The sequence below is a fragment of the Tupaia chinensis genome, unplaced genomic scaffold, assembly GCF_000334495.1.
Source record: "Tupaia chinensis unplaced genomic scaffold, TupChi_1.0 Scaffold000257_1, whole genome shotgun sequence".
Taxonomy (NCBI): domain Eukaryota; kingdom Metazoa; phylum Chordata; class Mammalia; order Scandentia; family Tupaiidae; genus Tupaia; species Tupaia belangeri.
In genome coordinates, this window is record NW_006159737.1 from 2789884 (window position 1) to 2812109 (window position 22226).

A 22226-nucleotide genomic window follows, 5' to 3' on the forward strand; every position below is an offset into this window, starting at 1 on the left:
GTTCATTGATATTTTTCATGTATATTTCCATTTCAATTATTTTAGCCACACACTTGGTTTGCAAGGTGAAACCCTTCATGGCGTTCCCCAGGACTTGGCAGCCAAGATGCTCTCGGCTGCCTCATTCTCAGCGATTGCTGTCCCATTTCCATCTGGTCCTTTTTGTGAGCCATGCTTAGAGAGCACAAGTCACGGACTTGATTTGCCCTGCTAGTACACACATATACAAAAGGTCCTCGCTTTCGTTTTCTTCATAGTATAGAAATGGAGATTACAATATAATGGTGAGGTTCCTGCATTTCAGTCTGGGTTAGCTTTTCCTAAAACGAAGAAGATAACCTTAGTAAAGAAATGGAATGGTCTTCTCTGTTTACTGCTCAGGGAAAAAAAAGGAAAGAGATTATTTCACACCTGGGTACAATGGGGCACTTCTTTATCTGTCTGTTACTACCAGCAAGTTTCCTTATAAACTGTCTTGTTTGTTAGACTCCTCAATAAAACCCATTTTTTGAAAGAGCTTATCTCCCTTATATTTGAATGGCATTTTAATAAGCCTTTTCAACAGATTTAAACTTATTTTACATTAGCCTTCTTTTTGAAGCCAAATCATCCCAGTTTTGTTTAGTTTTTCTAATCCTTTAATCATTTTATCCTCAGCATGTTTCCAAATGCTTCACATCTCTCTGTAGATTCCAGAACTAGACTGAGTTCTTTAATAAAGTCCGATCAGGATCGAGTGAAATGCACAGATCACTTCATTGCTGTCCTTTATGTATTTTAGGATCCCCTTCCCCCGAAGGCTATGTCGTTCTCTCTCTAGTTAAGTATTTACAAAAATGCTCTGTGTGACCTAATATGTCCTCTCTCCAGTGAAATGTATGGCCCTGAATTCAGTATACACCACATGGACATGAGCCTAAGCAGAAGCATAGAACTCAGGCCTCAGAAGGGACCCGTATTGGCTTAATGATCTGTTCTTACTGTCTTAAAATCCTCAATAATTTTGAAATAAGAGTTGCTCAGTTTTATTTTGTGCTGCACTCTACAAATTCAGTAGCTGACCCTGCTTGTAGTTGCTGACTTGAGAACATTGCTAGTAAGTTGCAGCCCATGTCTGACCTGCCCTCCATAATGGTTATGAAAGCCAGACCTAAGTTGAGAAATCCTGTTGTAATTTGCACTGCCCTGGCTGGTTCGCCATTCTTTCCTCAGTGTGTTTGAAGATGCACTCACTGTCCACCTGATGCCTGTGTTCTCTTTTGGATTTGTCTTATACTTACCTCCTTACCATTGCTTCACTTATCTCAACTCAGGCCTTTTTGTACGTTTGTTTATGAAATCCAAGCTTCCGGCATCCCACTTATTCTCTCCAAAGGAGTCTTTCTCAGGGTTCCCTCTATCCTTTACAGTCCTCCTACGTATCACCTCTTATCCAAGGTGTTGAGTAGCTCAAGAATTCCTGCTCTCTCTACTTTCTCTGTTCAGAGTAGCTGACAGTTTTGTACAATAGTTAATTTCTTATCAAAATTTTAATTTTTCCCTGTCTCTACAGAGGGACAGGGTTTGTAACGTGGGAATTCTGTCAGGGGTAGAAATTTCTGTGCCATTACAATATCAAGATTCTGGAGTGTACAGAAAAGTGACTCAGGAATGTTTAAAACTGAGACAAAAGTACAAATAGTAGGATATCTTAGCTTTTACTTTTTTTACCATGTAGTTGATTTGAGATGTCAAATCCAACATACATAGAGCAGATATAACTGTTAATAATTTTATTTTATAACTTGGTTAATATATCAGCTAATTTCCTTTTTCCTTATAGCTTAACAAACAACAACTGCAGTTACTGAAGGAACGGTTCCAGGCCTTCCTCAATGGAGAAACTCAAATTGTAGCCGATGAAGCATTTTGCAATGCAGTTCGGAGTTACTACGAGGTAAGTTTAAAGAGCTTTGTTTTTGGCATTCTGTTGCTTATAAAAGATTTTTATCTTTTTAATGGCTTTCCCATTTTAAGAAACTCGGTGGTATGGCAGGAAGCCTGTGAGTTTGCAACCTTTCTGAAGAATCGTGAATTCTATTTTGCAATTTAACAAGTCTAATTCCACAGCCTGGTTTTGAGAGATAAACAGAACTGGAAATTATTCCTATCTTTGGAGGAGAAGTAAACTGTTTGGTAAAATATCCTGGCAGTGATTGATACAGCTGAGAATAGCTATCTTTAGGTTCACATGTCTAAATAATTGTTTTTAATAAGAATTTTAACAGAAAATTGGTATCTTATGCCATTTTGTTCCCTAGCTTTATAATAGTTAAGGCCAATAACTAATTTCAAGAGGATAAATTCAGTTCTATTTCCATTCTGAAGTATTATTATTTTTTCCTAAAGGAATAATACTATGAATAACCATCTTGCTATTTCTTCTGATTTTAGTTTGTGACTCATTGGAAATTGTCTATGAATTTCCTATGGGCACCAGTTTGCACACATGGTCATTAACTGCTTCAGTGAATTAGTTAGCCATAGATGTTAAATTTAGAGCATTCCTTTTTTCCCTAAGGATTTCAGAGTTATTTGGGGAATGAATTGTGCAGAAACTCAAAACCTTTCAACAGAAGAAGCATAATATGTAAACATAGACAGGTAAACAAAGGGAAATAGAATGATTCAATGGTTCTAAACTTCCCTGAGGCAGGGAATATTATATGTGAAGAATAAAATTACTGGATGAACAGATAATTCAGTGGATTTGTGATTCAATGATAGTAAGCATCAGAGATTACTTAATGCAAGTTTCAACCTATTAATTAGATCAAAGAACAGAAGTCACTTACCAAGTATGTGTATGATATAAATCCATTGGCAGTAGTGGATATGTTGTCAACTAGCCCTTGACTCCAGATCTCTTAACAATTATAGTATCTCAAAAATGTTAACATTTGGAGGTCCTTAGATTTTATCTTGTAAAATTCCAAGTCTGAGTCATACACAATGGAATTTTTCTCTGAATTTTTGTTTGTTTGTTTATTTGCAAGAGGGTCTGTGTACTTACCAGAGAATCAGACACAGAGAACAGGAAAGTACCCCCACAGTGAATGTGGTCATTTCACATGTCCATCCTATAGGGATTTGGGGCATGAATGCTTATGTACCTGTTGTGTTTTCAGGTAGCTAAAGCCAAGATTCAAACCTCATGGTCAGCCGTGTGAGATCTAATTTCCTTAACCACCAGGCCACAGGGCTAGCCTGAAGTTTGTTTATTTTATTCTTGAAGAGAGCATGTGTATGTGTGTAAGAGTGAGGGTGAAAAAGAGAGAGAGATGCAGGTAGAAAGGAGAGAGAAGCATCTTTGACAGTACCTGGTCATATCTTGAATCACCTTCCTCTAGCATTGTGTATCAGCTCATCAGGATCCTAGGCATGCATGTGCACACCAGAAACATTTCAGGTTGACCAAGCCAGGGATCACAACCTGTGGTTGGCCATGTGGCTTCCAGCACTACAGCTCAGCACAATATGAACTGTGCCATTGTGACTAAGCTTCACTCTGAATCTTGAAAGATGAAATGTAAGGTCCTAGGCTTACAATAAGTAATAAAACAAAGGGAAAAAAAAGTCTTCATTGAGGATTAAAGAAATAAAGCTCAGGAGAGCAATTTGTACAAGAAGTTGTACATTTTTAAATAAAATATTAAGTTTGTATTTTAGTATTAATAAATGTATCAGGACACTGTAGGACAATAACCTTGGGAAACAAGCTGGGTGGGAGGGATAAGAGAATTCTCTATAGTATTTTTGTAACTTCTGTATAAACCTAAATTAAATGATAAACAATGAGTTAAACATGAATACAGATTTTCTTTTATTCTTTCTGATGTGACACAGTACAAAAATAGTTTTAGTTGTAGTCTCAGATTTTATAGATTAAAATAATTTTAAGAATATTCTTATTCTTTGACTTTTCTTTCTTTTTTTTACTTATTTGTGCGCATATATTGGTGTATGGCTTAGGTTTGCTTCCAACCTTACCGAAAGGACGTGCAGTTTTCTTGTTACTTCCATTTATTTGTGTTTTCTTCTGTTTCCAAAGAAGGAATGAAACTTAGAGGTATATTGTCTTTTCAAGATTATTAAAGAAGTGATGCCAGCTGGTAGCATGGTGGTTAAGGCGCTGAATTCTCACATGGTTGACCAGGGTTTGAGTCTCAGACCCAACAGCCTGAAAATCACACCAAGCATGGGTGTGTGTGCCTAAAATCCTGAAAGGAGAATAAAGGAGAAAGGATTGTGGTATGGCCATTCCCCCAACCGGAGGGTGACGTCTCACTTTTCTTCTCTCTCTCTCTGTCTTTCTCTCTTTGTGTCTCTCTCTCTTTGTGTCTCTCTCCAGTGGGCATACATGCCCTATGGCAAAAAAACTAAAATAAATAAGTAAATGACCAAAGAAGTTTAAAATTATTCTTGACACCGTTGTTATTACCACCACCATTTGCTATATAGATTTCTTGTTTGTATAACCAGGCAAATGAGAATTCCTTCAGTAAGTTTTCAGCATCTTTTAATGTAATATTTTTAAATACTTACTTTCCTATCATAAGGTAAGCTCTAATTTTGACCCTTTTATTACATGTTCTTATGTGTAGTCTTAAATTCAGAAATTTGACAGTGTTCTACTTTGATATTACTTACATTCACTTTTTAATAGAAGTAATACATGCTTACATGAGAGAATTTAAGAAATATTAAAAGAGGAAAATTTTCTATAATTCAAAAAGTGCTCTATAATCTATTAACTATTTAAAAAGGGACAAATAATAGCTATCTAATTCCAAGACTTATGGGCAGTCTCTTTTTAGCAGTTTAGTGTTTTTATTTTGTATATATGAAACTGCAGTCATTTTAATTCTTTTGTGTGAGGAAACTTGAAAATGTTTGTGGAAAATGGAATTGAAGTACATTTCTTTTTCTTTTTTTTTTTTTTTTTGGAGAGGTTTTTGCTACAGGGGGTGCGGGTCCCAGATAGACAGAGAGAGACAGAGAGACAGAAAGCGAGAAATCACCCCCCAGGGGGAATGGCCATGCCGCAATTCTTTCTCCTCCGTTCTCCTCTCGGGATCTTGGGCACGCACGCTCACGTGCCCCGTGTGAGTTTGAGCCACCAGGTCCGGGACTCGAACTGCGGTCGGCTACATGGGAGTCCAGCGACATAGCCATTACGCTAACTGCTGGCCCCAAAGTACATTTCATTTTAGTGTAAAAAATTTTGAAATGCACATGTAGTTTTATTGTAATGCACATTTTTTATGATTTTTTTTTTCCTGGAGAGGTTTTTGCTATAGGGTGTGTGCACTTGCCAGAAAGATAGAGACAGACAGAAAGACGGGAAGCGAGGAATCACCCCCCAGGGGGGATGGCCACACCATAATCCTTTCTCCTTCATTCTCCTCTCAGGATCTTGGGCACGCACACACACGTGCCCGGCGTGAGTTTAAGCCACCAAATCCGGGACTCGAACAGCAGTCAACTATGTGGGAGTTCAGCGACATAGCCATTAAGCTAACTGCTGGTCCCTTTTATGAACTTTTAAAAGACCTCTTGTAGTAGTATATCATGAGCATTTAATATAAAATATTCTCTGTAAACATGTTTTTAAATAAGTATATAATTGATCACTATACTCCTGTCTTATATATTTCTTCGTCAGACACTTAGATTTTCTCTGTTTTAGCACATGAAAAATATAAATGGTGAGGTGCTCATCATATTTTTAAATTGGTTCATTTTGATAAATTTCTACATGTAATTAATAGATGATGAGTATTCTTGAGGCTTTTCTACAGATTACCGTCTTGTCCTCAAGAAAAGTCTTAACAAAGTTTTTCTGGTAGAAGAGTATGGAAGAGTGCTATTCTTTTCTGACCCTTGGTATCATAAAACAAATGCCAGCTGTTATGTTCTCTCATTTTTATTGTTAGCGTAGTTTAACATTCCCATTTTGTTCATTTACATTTCGTTTTGTGAATTACCTGTTCATATCCCGTGTCTGGTTTTCCATTAGGATGTTTCCCTTTTAAATATTGATTTATAGGCGTTATTTATACACAAAGATTGTTAACCCTTCATTATGCTGCCATTATTTTCTTTGATTTTTTTGCCTTTCATACTCTTTTTTTTTTTTTGTTAGTTTCTTCATTTGTGATACGCATTCATTATCTCTTCTAGTAGAATGAAAGACATGTTTACATCCAAGAAAAGTCTTCTACATGCCATTTTATTTCCTTTGAATTCCTTCTTCTTCATGCATCATTGGAGACAGTGGTATGCGTCACACTCTTGGCTCCCTGTTCCAGCTACACCCCTCTTAAACTAGGAGCTCTGTGACTCTGATTCCATTCGAGTCAAAGATGTTCGTTTAACTCTTACTTTTGTACCTCATGCCGTTATGGCTCTGGCCCCAGGTCACCATCTGTGGAAGGGAGCCGATGATCTCTGAGGTCCCCTCCGGTCGCACAAGTCCTTGAGTGTTCATTTGTTTCTTTGTACTTATCCCTGTTGTTGTCCAGTGTGTTCTTACATCTCCATGATGGAGAGGACAACAAAAATAGGAGTAGAATGTAGGAATGTAGCTTGATACTCTATCTTCAAGAAAAAAAATCTATATATGTTAACTTTAACTCTTAACACATTCTTACATCTGAGTCCAGAATCCCAGAGAACTTGACTTTAGCAGTCACCTCCTTCCTAGGCAAACTGAGCATATCTGCTCCAACATTTCACTGCTGCCATCAGTCAATTTTATATCATTCCTTTTATTTATCTTCCCTTTTCACCAACAGTATACTCCAACTCTTAATATTTGTTTAAAAATTAAATACAATTGGGTAATGGTTGGTTTGTGAAAACCGAGAGCCATTCAAGGCATATTCTGCTGTGTTTTATGTAATTGCCTTACTTTTAAAGAACTGAATATATATAACATGCTTATCTTATATGTGCAAGCTACAGGAAAAGGGGCTGGGAAGACCAGCATTTAAATATTTTGCTGAAAATGTCCTTTTGTCATTTTACTTTGGAAAAGGCAGATTTACTTTTCATATTCTAAGGGATATTTGACCTGTCAAAATCTCTTCTAAACTTTGCAATAATACCAAGGAAAAGACTTTTTTTTTTTTTTTTTTCCCATAGTGAATGGATGATCTCTAAGTAAACCAAGATTGTCAGCCTGTGGCAGGAGGGGATAAAAAAGGTCAACACACTCATAGACGAAATCCAGTAGCCAGTAATGAGAAGTGAAGTTTTAAATTTGCGTTGAGCTCTGCAGATCACATCGTATTTGTTATGTTTTTGATAATAGCCATTTTGGCTCACATCATATTTTCTTATATTCTAAGGATGGCATTTGAAATGAAGTACTCTGGAAAATGTGTTTTTGTGGCTGAGATTCCTATTTCTAGATGAAGTATCTGTGTTTATGCTGCCTGTCAGTGTGTCTGTAGAATCCACTGAATCCTTGAAAGTTTCCATTTTGTGGGGCCGGCAGGTGGTGTGGTGATTAAGGGTGCTGGACTCTCACATGGCCGACCATACTTCCAAGACCTGGACCTTGCTTTCTCACTTTCTTTCTCTGTCCTTCTGTGTCCTTGAAAGTTTCCATTTTGTGGGGCCGGCAGGTCGTGTGATGGTTAAGGGTGCTGGACTCTCACATGGCTGACCACACTTCGAGTCCTAGACCTTGTTTTCTCTTTCTCTCTCTCTCTCTCTCTGTACCTCTCTGGTCAAGTAAATAAAAAAATAAAATAAATTTAAAAAAAAAAAAAGAAAAGAAAAAAGGTAAGTTTCCATTTTGTTAAGAAGAATGGATAGTGCATAGATCGAAGCATTTTGTTGCTTAAGATAGTTGAGTAAATCATCTTATTTGAGCATTTTGTCTTTCTTCAAGTATTATTAGAAGAAACTGTGCTTGTGCGTATTTTACACCCACCTAGCAAATTGTGGCAGAGGGCAGGGCTGTACCTCTGTCTGTAGACTCTTAATTTCCTCTTTTCTTCTGCGTTCTTCCAAGGATATTGCACTATTACAAGTGGGTCGTACGTAAGAGGACCTAGTCAAAATTTCTACTGGCAGATGTTGTGGTGGTTAAGGTGCTGGACTTCCATTCACCAACCACGGATTGGTGGTTTGAACCTGCTGGCTTGGTTTCTCACCTGCCCCACCCCTATCCCCGGATCAAATTTAAAAAAATAAAAACAATAATAAATGAAATTAAGTAAAAAATAATTCTTTTTTTTTATAGGCTATAGTTTATTTTTAGCACCCATCATGCCATGAATTCATAGAGTTCCGGTAGCTCAGGCTCCTTTCCATTGGTTGTCACAAAGTGTGCTTCTCTGGGTGGAGCAGGCTGGTGCTTTAGTTTAACCCGGGTACCTTTCTCTTTGGCTTCCTTCTTTTTCTGGTCATTTTCCTTCGCATGTTTTAGGACGCTATCTCTGCTCATAGAATGCTTAATATGTTCAATACGCACATTAATTATCTTGGCAAGAATCTTGCTCTTAACTTTTGTTCACAACAATGCCAACAGCATGCTGGGTAATATTGTAGACTTTTCCAGTTTTGCCATGGTAACATTTATCAGGCATTTCTTTTTGAACAGTACCCATTCCCTTGATGTCTGCAATATCACCTTTCTTGAAGATTCACATATATGTTGTCAAAGGAACAACTCCATGTTTAATAAAAGGCCTAGAGAACATATATCTGGTGCCTCTCCTCTTTCCCTTTGTGTTCGTTATTTTGGTTAATTACAGGAAGGTGGCAGTCCTGGCCAAAAGGAGCAAAAACAATTCTTTGAAAAAGAGAAAATTCCCAAGTGAGCCAGAAATCTAGAAATTTAACTCAACCCAGGAAACAACTCAGAGCAGAAGCACATTTGACTCACTTCATTGTAGCATTCTCTAATTCCCAGTCCCAGGAAAGGAGTGCCTAGTTTAGGGTTAATGTATTGCAAAGGTAGGGCCTTGGCAGATGTAAGATGCTTATCTTTGTCCTCTGCTATGATCTTTTTATACTTTTGCCTCATACCACAATTAAGGAAGAATTTACAGTCCTATCTGTGTATAATCCTCTTAAGGGAATATTTGTAACTATCAGGCTTTCAGACATTCTTGGTTCTTTAACTAAACTCAGCATCAGCTAAGACTTATCCTTCTTGATGATAAACAGAGTCAGCGCTTAGGGAACCTCTGAGCTGTGCTCTGTTGCGGCCTTCTGATGGAGCACTCACTGGGTCACAGATTCTGTTTTATAAGATGATTCCTTCATTTATCAGAGAAATACACTTTAGTGTTAAATGTCTCTCCTTAGGAAATTTAGCTTCATTTATTTTACTTTAATTCACTTGTCAGCTTGAGGTTAAGTAACATTTTTTGAACACCTATAGTTAGTTATCTACCTCACTAGAGAAGTGTCATCTTATGTGGGTAGTTTTATTTTGCCTTTATTTTATCTTTGTGTGTGTGTGTGTGTGTGTATGCGTGTGTGGTAGGGGGCTTTTAGTATCAGAAAGGTCTTTCTAATTTTTGAATTAAATTTTTCCTTTATTACCTTAGTCATTGTTCAATTTTTGAAAATTTTCAGGGATAAATAATCTTATTTCCTTGACTCTGTGATCCTGAAAGCATTATAAAATTTTGCACTTGCTCAGATGTCACTCTTAAGTCATCTGAATACCTGTTCCTCAGCCTATCTTCTATTGGACTTATTTACTGGTCCTTTTTATTATTAAAATTCTATTTTTAAACTTTTTTCTCTTTTCTTTGGCTTCAGGAATGAGATCTTAGAGAAAACCCATGTATCCTTCTTAGCACAGTTACAGTGGGTGTTGGTCCCACCTTGGTATATTTAGAACTTTTCCCTTTCATGTAGTCATAAAAATGGACAGACTAAACTCTTAGAGAACACAAAATATTAAATTAGTAAAATACGTAATACTGTGCCAGGCTGAGATAATCACTGATCTTTTGTTTTCTAGTACATTATGGTTTTAGTTTATAAGATTTCATTCCTTTTGTTTTTATTGCCATCAAAAAGCTTACTGAAAGGGAACCAGCAGTTAGCACAATGGCTATGTCGCTGGACTCCCACGTAGTCGACTGTGGTTCGCGTCCTGGACCCAGTGGCTTAAAACTCACGTTGGGCGCGTGTGCGTGCGTGCCCAAGATCCCGAGAGGAGAATGGAGGAGAAGGGATTGCAGCATGACCATCCCCCCTGGGGGATGATTTCTCGCTTTCTGTCTCTCTGTCTCTCTCTGTCTGTCTGGCGAGCACATGCGCCCTGTAGCGAAAACCTCTCAAAAAAAAAAAAAAAGCTTACTGAAAGACCTGTTTTTGTCTAGTACAAAATCAAATATATTAAAAACATAGCTCATTGTAGATTTTTGTTAATGACTTCTTTTTTTAAATAATTATTTTATGTAACTTTATTTATTTTTATTTGACCAGAGAAAGACAGAGAGAGAGAGAGAGAAAGTGAGAAAGCAAGCCAGTAGGTCTGGGATTCAAACTATGGTTGGCCATGTGGGAGTCCAACACCCTTAACCACCATGCCTCCGGCCAGCACCACTCATTATACTTTTAAGAAATATTTTATTTTTGTCACTGAAATTTCCTGCAGAATGGAGAATCTTATTTTCATAAGATTATTGTGTGGAGCAACTTTTTGCATACAAATCAAGTTTTATGTTGGAGTTTTATTTAGAGCAGTTAACCTGGTGAGTTACGAGTTGATGTTTTTTAATAAAGACAGTTATTTGAAAAAGCAATTGCAAGCTGTTTAGAGATTGCCTAATATTTTTACGGACAAGGGGATAATATAACATTTGTATGCATTTATCAGGTATCTACTATACGAGAGGATTTCAAAAAGTTCATGGAAAACTGAAATGGAGTACAAGTTCATTTTTGAAATACATGCTGATTTTTTATAATATGAATTTTCCAGGAACTTGTTGAATAGCCCTCGTATTTGAGGTGTTGGTTATCTAAGTGTTCTCTATGGATTCTACCTTGCTTGTACTCTTTATTCTTTTGGATTGTTGGAAAAGTCATAGTGTATTTTTTCTGTTTTTCTTCTTTTTTTTGGAGAGGTTTTTTTCTATAGCCGCGTGCGCTCATCAGAAAGACGGAGACAGAGAGACAGAAAGTGAGAAATCACCCCCCTCCCAGGGGGCATGGCCATGCTGCAATCTCTTCTCCTTCATTCTCCTCTTGGGATCTTGGGCAAGCACGCAAATGTGCCCAGCATGAATTTAAGCCACTGGGTCTGGGACTTGAACCACAGTTGACTACGTGGAAGTTCAGTGACATAGCCATTATGCCAGCTGCTGGTCCCTTCTTTCTGTTTTTCTGTGCAAAAACGCCTCATGACTTTTCTAACAACCCAATAGTGTTGAATCTTACATATTCCTAATGTTTCCATCCAAGGTAGGAAGGAAGACTATGATAAGTGCAAGAAGTAAAAAAGGGATAGTTTCACAGAGACTCTGATGAGTTGCAGTTTGCCGCTGGTGTTTTTAATCAGGGTAGCACTCAGGGACTTATGAACTTAGATGGAAAAACATTAGAGGTTTATTTCCCACTAAGCTGTAACTGAAATGGAGCATTTACCTACGTTATCAGTGCACACAACAAACCACAGTAGTACTAATATACTTGTGGCTTTATCACCCATAGAAATGAATATATTTTCATATCACATTTACCAGAGCTATCTCAAAATAGTTTATGTTCAAGAACGCCACTGAAAAGATAACACTTTAATTTCCCTTGTCATATTTTGTTGATGAGTTATTAAAGAAAAATATATGTTAACTGTAATACAAATTTGTTTTAAGAGTACTTTAGTAGCTTTTTAAAATTATAATCCATTGTAATCCTATGGATTTAATTTTATGCTTTTTTTTTTTTTTTTAGAGGGAGATTTTTGCTATGGGGTACATGTGCTCACTGAAAAGACAGAGACAGAGAGACAGAAAGTGAGAAGTTACCCGCAAGGGGGCATGATCGTGCCTCTGTCCCTTCTCATTCATCCTCCCATTGGGATCTTTGGCACACATGCACACGTGTCCAGTGTGAGTTTTAAGTCACCAGGTCCAGAACTCGAACTGCAGTTGACTATGTGTGAGTCCAGCGACGCAACCATTACACCCTCTGCTGGTCCCTGCTTTTAAAGCTATTATCCTGAGAAGAAGGGATCCAAAAATTTCATGCTACAACCATGGCCAGAAATCTCTGACCTACAAGTTTTGTAAAAGCCTTCATCACAGAGGAAATAGTGTTTAAATACATAGGGAAAAAATGGAAAAACATTTTGAATTTTGTTTCCAACTCGATTGGAATTCCAGATCTATATGACTTCTGGAGGTTCCTTAACCTTCCTATACTTCAGTTTCTCATCTGTAAAACAGAGATAATAATGTATTTGCCTCCCAGGATGGTTGATGATTAAACCAATTAATGAATTTAAATTGCCAAGAAGAGTACCTGAGCTTAATGTGAGCTGCTATTATTATTATTATTACCTAGAGCATTGCTTTCCCACAAGTATGTGCCATGGTTCTGTCTAGTTCAGCACTTAATTTACCTGAGTATGTATACTGTTTTCTCATTAAGATAAGCTCTTTCAGAACAGGAAATCATGCTTTATACAGTACTGACCATATAGTAGACACTAGGTAAGTAAATAAGTGATAGAATTCATCTAACCGAATGAGCATTTATTTAAATGCAATTGGGTTCTGCTCATAGGAATATAAAGAGGATAGAAAGTAAGATTCTTGACTACGAAGAGCCCAAAGTCTACTGAGAGAGACAAATACCTGAGCAGTTAATTACTAAAATTGTCTCGGCCCATTGGACCAACTGGAAGTAGAGTATTGACTTAAAGAGTTCCTTTATGTGCTTAGCAAACTAGAGGACTTGAAGGTACTGGTCCCCATCTCAAAATGAAGTAGACAGTATGTGAAGTTCTCATTAAACTATAAATTAAATAATATGAAGCATGTTAACATCCTTAGCACAATGCCTTTCCCATACTGCATTTCAAATTATAACTTACAGATTGAACCATTTGAAATTGCCAATATTTGACCATTTTTTTTATTTGCCAGAAATCTACAAAGTATTCAAAACAGCAGTAGTGAATTTTACTTTATATCTCTTGTGGTGGTTTTATGTATGGCAGTAATTGCAGGAATATCCAGTTTTCCTGCAGTCTAGGAGATAGTTTCAGGAATATTATAGGAGGCATACTATATCTTGATATATTAGAACACCTCAGGGACCAGCAGTTAGTGTAATGGCTATGTCGCTGAACTCCCATGTAGTCGACCGCGGTTCGAGTCCCGGACCCAGTGGCTTAAACTCATGCAGGGCGCATGTGCATGCGTGCTCAAGATCCCAAGAGGAGAGTGGAGGAGAAGGGATTGCAGCGTGGCCAACCCCCCTGGGGGGCGATTTCTCGCTTTCTATCTCTCTGTCCCTCTCTGTATTTCTGGTGAGTGCACACACCCTATAGCAAAAACCTCTCCAAAAAACAAAAAAACACCTCAGATGTTCCCCATGTATATGCCTCTATGAAATTATCATTTATAATTTTATAATATCTTAAACTTTATTTATTGCTGAGGTGTATTTAAGAATATACATGTATAACAGCACTTATTCTGTTTTTATGTTTGCTCCCAATTTGTCATGTCTTCTAACATCACATTTAGAAATGATAGCTGTGTTATTTAATTTAATGACATTGTTGTGTTTTCACTGCAGCATATGTTTATTGTCCTTAAAAAAGCTTACTCTAGAATGACTCATTAGATCTGATTGACACCGTTCATATGAAAGTCACTGTTTTCTCTGTTCAACCCACATTCCATGATGTGTAATAGGAATAGACTAATACTCCAAAATTAAAGAACTATAAAGCATTTAATTAAAACATAATATTTAGCAAACCTCCTTTGACTTTGTTATTTATTTCATTTTTAACGTTTTTTTAATTTTATTTTTTATAAATATAGTTATCATTTACATTTAATCACTGTACATCTTTACTGTGTTCAATACGGTACAGTGCATATCAGTTCACATACATTATCATCAGCAAATAACCTTTCATTTTGGTGTCAATTAGACATATTTTTTTCCGTGTTCCCCTCCTTCCTCCCCCTAGTACTGCTTGCTTACTATCTTTAATATATAGTATAGTTGCTTTCTCTGCTCTACCTTCCAGTATTTCTATTTTTGCTATAGAGCTCAGGCAATCTGTATATATTGACTGGGGACATACAAAGTCCGTTTTTCATAGTCTGGCTTGCTTCGCTTAGCAATAAGTATTTATGTTTTAGATTTAAAAATTTTGCCAGAATGCATGTGCACTTGCTGTAGAGGGACACAGAAGTAGAAAGCACCTCCCATGAGAAATGGTCATGCTGAACCCTTCTCCTCCATCACTCTCCTTTTGGGATTTTGTGCACTCATGCACATGTGCCTGGTGTTTCTCAAGCCACTGGGTCTAGGACTTGAACCAGGCCATTTGACCATGTGGGTTCCAGTTGCCTTATCTACTATGCCACTGGATAGCCCAGGAAACATTTTAATAATTGCAAAATCTCCTTTTTGAGCAAATTCTTTCCTCTTTGAGGTGGTTCAGAAAAGCTTTTATGTTTTAAATTACAAGAAATTGTTGCAGAGAGGTAATTCTTCTTTCCCAAATGGCCTTTAATCTGTGCAAAATGTTGATGAAGCTCTAAGTGATGATGATTTTCTACTTTTGTGATTTTTTTTTAAGTCACCTTGGAATATTTTTAATCCTTTATATACTGCTGAGATTTTTAGCTTGACTGCTGAGTTCTCTGTTCTGAAAATTTCTATGTTACATAGAGGAATTTAATTCCCATCCGAGCTAATCGTCTACTTTTCTTATAAAATTGTAAGTACATCTGATGGTATAACGTGGACAGAAGGTGTTAAATCAGGGATGACTATATGGAAGTGAAGGGCCCTTCAAGAGGAAAGATATTAAATACACTTAACCTCTGTTCATGCTTGTTGGGAAGGAAAAAGACACCAGCCTTCTCTGTCTTTCTCTCTGCCCAGTATGCATTTGTTTCGTAAATTGGCTTCATTGCATGCTCTAGTGAACTGCACAGGTGGTAGGCCTGGTGTGAACTTGGCCCCCTGCTTTATTTAACAGAAGGATAGTCAGAAGAAGTACATAATTTGAACAAGTTCTGAATAGAGAGGAAAGGCTGTATTTGGGGATTTTCGGCTTACAGAGCAGGCATGCAGAGCTCTGCATATCAGACTGACTGCCCCCCCCACACACACACACACACACATACCTTTCCTTCTTTCCTCCTCCTTTTACTTTCATTCTTTTCCTCCTTCCTTCTCGTTCCCTCTTTGTGGAGCTCTGTGCATTAGTCACAATAGTTCTCCAGAGTCCTCTGAGGTCATTGATGGCTGCAATGCACTCCTCCCACACCTGAACACCTGGCTGGACCTCACCATCAGGGAGAGTTCAAGGGAGGTGAGTCCATAGACTAAAGAGCGATTTAAACCTTGGCTTTCTCTTTACAAAGTTTTTCAAAATTGTGTATAAGACATACACACATAGAAGATGTGAATGAGTTGCATAATGATGATCACATAAACATATGTATTGGCATTAGTCTATAACTGCATTGCCAGTGCTTATAATGGCATAGATGGCATTCTGTGAAGGTTGTAATATCCAAACATTAACAGATAATTATCATAAATGTAGCAGGTCATATAAAGGCCAATTGAAGGAGAAAACAGGGTAGAATCCACCAGGATCACTAATGGCTGGGCAGATTCTTTCTGAGAAACAGGTATATTCCATTGTTTCCATTCACTGTTATCCCAAATCAACTAATGGTTAGAGTCCTGGGCCTCTGACGTTGTCATCCAAAATGTAGTCAGAGATCAGTACTTCAGCCAACCCACTGCAGTGTTGTGTTATGATGTTCCATTTCTGAAGGCCAAACATGGTCCTGTTTGATCAGTTCCCTGGCACTCTTTATACCATCATTTCACTAACCTTCCTGCCACACACTTGACTGGTTACCACGGAGAGAAATCTGTGGTTACCTGATTATATGCCATGCACGATTTTTTTTTTTTCATGATTCATTCTTCTGTTTAGAAGGCTCTGGCTATCCTTATCTTTCTGGAGAACTCTACCCACCCTGTGAGTCTGGGCTTGTCACTCACATCCTCCAGGCAACTTTTCCTAACTCTCCTCCTCTTCCCTCCTCCCACCTCTTCTTCCTATTCCTTCTCTCCCATTCTTCTCCTTCCTTCTACTCCAGTCTTCTCTCCTTTTCCCCTCTTCTCCCTAATTTGCTTTCTTCCTACCTCTTCTATTTGTTTCTCCCCCCTACTTGTGATTTTTCCATGTCACGTAAACTTTCAGAGGCCCGGCCATGGTGACCTAGACAGTAGTGTACTGAGTTGCAGTAGAGACAGCCATTTGGCTGACCAAGGGTTGGTATCCCAAGTTATCCTGAAACACACAGGGCATGTTTGCCTAAGATCTTGACTCACTGAAGGGCTGAGGGAAGTTTATTGCATTATTTTGAGACCCTGTTGGGAGTGCCCCTCCATCTTTTTTTTTTTTCCCCTCATGTGTACAAGCATGCACCATCACACACTCTCATGAAAGAAAGAAACTTTAAAAGCAAAATAAAACCTTCCAGATGTTTAGGGGAAAATGCTGGTAATGAAATTCTTTGAATAGTCAGGTAAGATGTGATTGAATTGTATAATCACGATCATATAAACCCACATATCATTCTGCTGCATTGATAACAAAATATGAGACTAGGTGAATTTATAAAGAAATAGAGGTTTATTCAGCTCATTGAAGGTCCAGGCTTCACAGTCTAACTTATGATGAGACTAGGTAGAAAGCAGGATCTTGAGCAGAGCAGCTATCCATAGTATGTTCTAGTTCTGGACTGTATCCATGTAGCCTCTGCCTGCCTTGTTTTGTCTCCTTATATTCACACCAGAACTCAGTCATGGAGGCTGTGCCCTAATGACATTAGCCTACCCAAAGACCCCACTATGGGACATCATGAAGGGATTATGTTTTCACTGAACACTTTTATAATACAACATTTGAGGGATAAACCATCATCCAAACCACAACACTACATATTTAAAGTTTCCACCATAATACTCTCTAAATGTTTGTCTTTTTTTTTTTTTCCTTCAAGAGATTTTTGCTATAAGGCTCTTGTGCTTGCTGGAGAGACAGAGACAAAAAGTGAGAAATCACACCCCAGGGGGCATGGCCATGCCACAGTCCCTTCTCCTCCATTCTCCACTCCAGATCTTGGGCGTACACACACACACACACACGCATGCACACACATCCAGGGTGAGTTTCAAGTTGCCAGGTCTGGGACTCTGTGATCAACAACGTGGGAGTCCAGCAACATAGCAATTACCCCATCTGCTGGTTCCTAAATGTGTGTCTTTTAAGGTAACAAATGTGGAATATACTGCTATATTGGATAATTAAGTCATATTTCTGTATTTTCTGCCCTGTAATTTTACTACATGAGGAAAATGATTATGCTATCTCTAGGGTGCATTCTTGAATTTTAGACTCATTAAGTAAAAGATGGAAGGAATAGAAAGATCTTTTTTATAATTCATGATGAAGCACCTGCAAGCACAGGTAAAAGAGTTAAGAAAAAGAGGGGGGAGCATCCTCCACAAAAGTCTGGTGATATTACGGACTGTTGGATCTCAGGCACTCACGCGCATTCCCAGTGTGTTTCTGGCTGAGCAGACAGGGGATTTGAACCATGGTCTCCGCAGGGCCTCCAGCACTGCAGTCTGCCATGTTCTTGCCTAAATCACTGCAGTTGGGCCTTGGACTGAAGGGATTTCAGTTGCGAAGTGTTGTGCAAAAAGATTTTCTACATTACAATGTTGGTTCCTCTCCCTAATCTTAAAGCTATTTAATTTTTACTATTTACTTTTGGCCATGAAAAGTAATTCTAAGTAGTTCTAAGCTCTACCTCTTAAGTTCTGAGTTCTAAGATATGTTCTAAGTTCCAAGATAACTTCTAGATAGAAAATCTAAGCAGTGTCATATGTAAACCTTTTGAAGTCAGTTTTCACTGAGAGGACAAGTCACAGGAGTAAGTCAAAGGCAGAGGGGACTCAGGAGCATTGATTGATCTAATACAGTGTTTCTTAGGAGAAGGAGGAGGAAGAGACAGAAGAGGAGGAGGAGGAGGAGGTGTGTGTGGGGGGGGCAGTTTTGTTAATGCCAATGTTTCTGAAAGTTTTGTATATGGTCTTATCCATGTAATGTTATTTATTCAGAAATTTTTTAAAACTTAACAAGAATTATTTATAGTTTTTTTTTTTTTATATTTGTACCCTCAATTTACACATTTCTGAAGTTGCCAGACTCCTCAGGCATTGCTACTAAATATCTGTCATCTTTACTTGCATGGTGGAGCCAAGCTGAGCAGAGGAGATAACTTCTTAATTGGGTTCTGACAAGCCTATTTGAGAAATTAACTCAATATGGAGGAAAAAAGTGATAGATAATGACAAATAGGTTGACAATAAGCCATGAGATCAGTTATACCCCAAATTCAAAAAGCATGAATGTGCAGAATAGAAATATTGAGCCATTGGAAAAGTCACTAGGCGGTTTTGCATAGAAAAACGGAAAAAGACATCATGATTTTTCCTATGGCCCAGTATTAAGAAGTATTATGCACACTACAGAAGGGATTTTTGTTTTACGATTTAGATCATTATTTAGTTCTCTTAAGTCCCAAATTTTGTTGAAATATGGAAAATCAGATGCAATACACATGCAGTGCAGAGACTGGCAACATTCGAGGTTTTTTTTATTTGTTTTTTTCATAAAAGCACGTACATGTTACTGGGGGTGGGAGGGGGGAACAGCAATTAATAGGGACTTGTTACACTGTAGTCCCTTTCCTCCAGCTCCCCAATTCATCAGGGTCTTGGGCAGGCTTGTACACACTGGCATGTTTCAGGTCACCCAGGCTAGGGGTTCAAACTCACACAGTTGGCCATGTGACTTCCCTCGTTTCAGTTCAGTGCACTGTTGACTGGGGCAGAGTTAGAGATAGGGACTAAATCTTACTTTATTTATTTTGATTCTGTTTTATTATTTATAAATCTACTTCTCGGGCTGGCAGGTGGCGTGGTGGTTAAGGGTGCTGGACTCCTGGATCTGGCAGCTTGCTTTCTAGCTTCCCCCACCCTATCTCTCCCCCACACTCTGTCCCTCTCTGGTCAAATTAAATAAGTAAACAAATGAATAAAATTAAGTAAAATAATTCTTTAAAAAAATCAGTTTCTTCCTTCTGGACCTTTCCCTCAACACATACTCGCATACACACACACACACACACACACACAAACCTCATCTTCCTCCTCCTCCTCCTCCCAAGAATCACTGTATTAGGTCAATCAATGCTCCTGGTTCCCCTCTGCCTTTGACTTCCTATTCCTGTGATTTGTCTGGTAGATGTGATTGGAAGGAGAAACCAAGTGTACTTGCCTTTATTTCTGGAGCTTTCTGCTAGCTGGGAGATCGCTTATTTCTGCTTTTCTAGACTGTGAGCTTCATGACAGGCATTCTGTGGGAGAGAGAGTATAGGTGATATTTGTCTGACTTTCAGGCAGTGATGGAGGCAGGATAGGATTGGCCTGCCCTGGAAAGGGTGGCCTACCTCTCTTTAGCATGGCCTGCAGCTTGGTGGTATGTTGGCCCAAACATTCAGAGTAAGGATTATGTGTCCACAATCTCTTTACTATTATAAACCTTCGAGCCAAGTTGTTTCAGTTATCAGAAAAGTAGCAGCACAGTACATTTACCATAGATTAGGTAACACCCCAGTGGAGTCCAGGACAGGTTCTTTCCATAAAATAAATTGTTCTGTAGAAAAATATATGAATACAGAGTAAATAGATTACAAGTAGACTTGCATTACTCCTCTTCACATTAGTTTTCAAATTTTATATTTTCAACTGACAAATAATTAGATCTTTTGGGGAATTATAGGAAGTTTTAATCCTTATTACCAGGGAGACTTTTGACCATGACAAATGAATTATGTATATGATACTATGATGTATGGAAACAATGTAGAATGATCAAATCTAACTGATTTACATGTTTGTCACCTCACTTATGTAAAATATTTTGTGATCAGGACGTTTGAAATTTATTCTTTAATGATTATGAAATACCAGGTTTTCCCCCCTAGCCCCAGCTAATTTGCAGCAAACATGAAAGAAAAGAAAAAGGTTTTTGTTGTTGTTGTTTTTGCTGTATTGAATCATGGATTAAAGATTATGGCCCTCAGTAAAACCTTGGGGAGCAAAATCATGTTAATATTTTTTCTGTCAGCGCCAGAGTGGGTGACTTCACACTTTGGTAGTACCGTAATTACTGAAGGGCAGACTGTGTAGGACTTTTATTTTGAAGCTTTGCCGCAGTGTAGTTGTTTCATTTTGTTATTTGTTAATTGCCGGAAGAGGCCTACACTCTCAAGAAAGAGAGAGAAAACACCCCTCCAATGGGGGCATGGTTGCACTGCAATCCCTTCGCCACCGTTTCTCCATACTGTTGGGATTTTTTTTCAAAACACACAAATATCCAGTGTGTTGTTCAAGCAGCAGAGGCCAGGATTCTAATTATGGATGGCCATGTGGTATCCAGTTTCTTTAACCACTAAGCTATGGGACTAACTCTGGTTGGTTTTTATGGTTGTAGAATTTGCTATTTTACCCCCAGGGATTGCATGAGAACTTTTAAGCCTTATTACCAGGGAGAAATTTGACCATGGCAAATGTCTTTGTTCCCAGGAAATTAGTTACTTTTTTAAGAGGCAGAGATAAACACTCCAGACTATCTTCAAAGGAGCATAGCCTCAGTTTACACTGTGTATGAAAGAATTATTTTATTTATTTATTTTAATTTGGCCATAGAGGAACAGAGAGAGAGAAAGTAAGAAAGCAAGCCACCAGGTCTAGGACTTGAACTGCGGTCAGCCATATGGGAGTCCAACGCCCCCAGCCAGCATACCACCTGCCGTCTCTGGAAGAAAAAAATTTGCTATGTTGTTTTACCATAGGTAGGACCATATGTGCTGCTTTTAAACTGTAAACATAAAACTCCTATGTGGGTTATAGAGGAGCCAAACATAGATTTATGTGGCTATTCCACAGGCTCAAGTCATCCACCAGCCAGATTCTGGGGGGAAAAGCCTCATCTAGGAGTAAGAGTGTGAGATGATCAATCCTAAGAAGAGACAGTTGCTGCCAAAAACTGAGAAAAAATACTACAATGCTCGCAATCAGCACAGGCTTAAAATCTAAGATGCCTGCACAACTCCGCTACTTTAGTATAAAAAGGAAAGCCATCCTTGCACAAAGTGAATAAGGGGTATGAATGGCAATTAAAAAAATAAGAAACCTAAGTAGCTAATATATTTATTAGTTCATGTAGTTGCGATGATAAATTTTCATAAATACAAACTAAATGATTTATAAAAATAGAAATTTCTTGTCTCATAGTTCTAGGGGCCAGAAATCTGAAATCAAGGCAGCAGTAGGGCCACAGTCTCTCTGAGAGCTCCAGAGGAGAATCCTTCTAGTCATCTTCCCGTTTCTGGTGGCTGTTGATAGTCTTGGCTTCCTTGGCTTGTGACAGAGATTGGAGTGATAGATCCCCAAACCAAGGAATACCGAGGAATGCAAGCAACTGCTAGGAGAGAAGCATGAAACAGATTTTCCACCAGAGCCTACGGTGGGAACTGACCCTGCCAACACCTTGATTTTGGACTTCCAACATCCAGAATAGTGACAGAATTAATTCCTATTGTATCAAGCCATCCACTTTGTGGTACTTTGCTACTGCAACCTTAGGAAATGAAAACATACCTATATTAGTTTGTTTTATGCTGCTAAACAGAAATTCCTGAGACTGAGCAATTTATAAAGAATAGAGGTTTACTTGGCTCATGACTGTAGTATCTGGAAAGTCCAAGAGCATGAGGTCAGTGTCTGATCCTCCACTGGTGCTGAGTCATAACATGACCAAGAGAAGCAGGAAGGTCCATAGTCATGTGCAGGGA

At 38.3% G+C, this 22226-nt stretch overlaps 1 protein-coding gene across 19 annotated transcripts in view; it reads left to right on the plus strand.

Moving 5' to 3' along the window:
• Window positions 1-1828: 1828 nt before the first annotated feature.
• The window catches only part of CADPS2 (calcium dependent secretion activator 2), a 450101-nt gene continuing 429703 nt past the window's right edge, over window positions 1829-22226 (plus strand). For 16 of the 19 annotated variants that reach the window (XM_027772143.1, XM_027772145.1, XM_027772150.1 and 13 more), the window contains exon 1: window positions 1829-1936. The gene's annotated coding sequence lies outside the window, so the exon portion shown is untranslated. The remainder of the gene's footprint in view (window positions 1937-22226) is intronic. The other 3 variants (XM_027772140.1, XM_027772141.1, XM_027772142.1) reach the window with 1 other exon arrangement.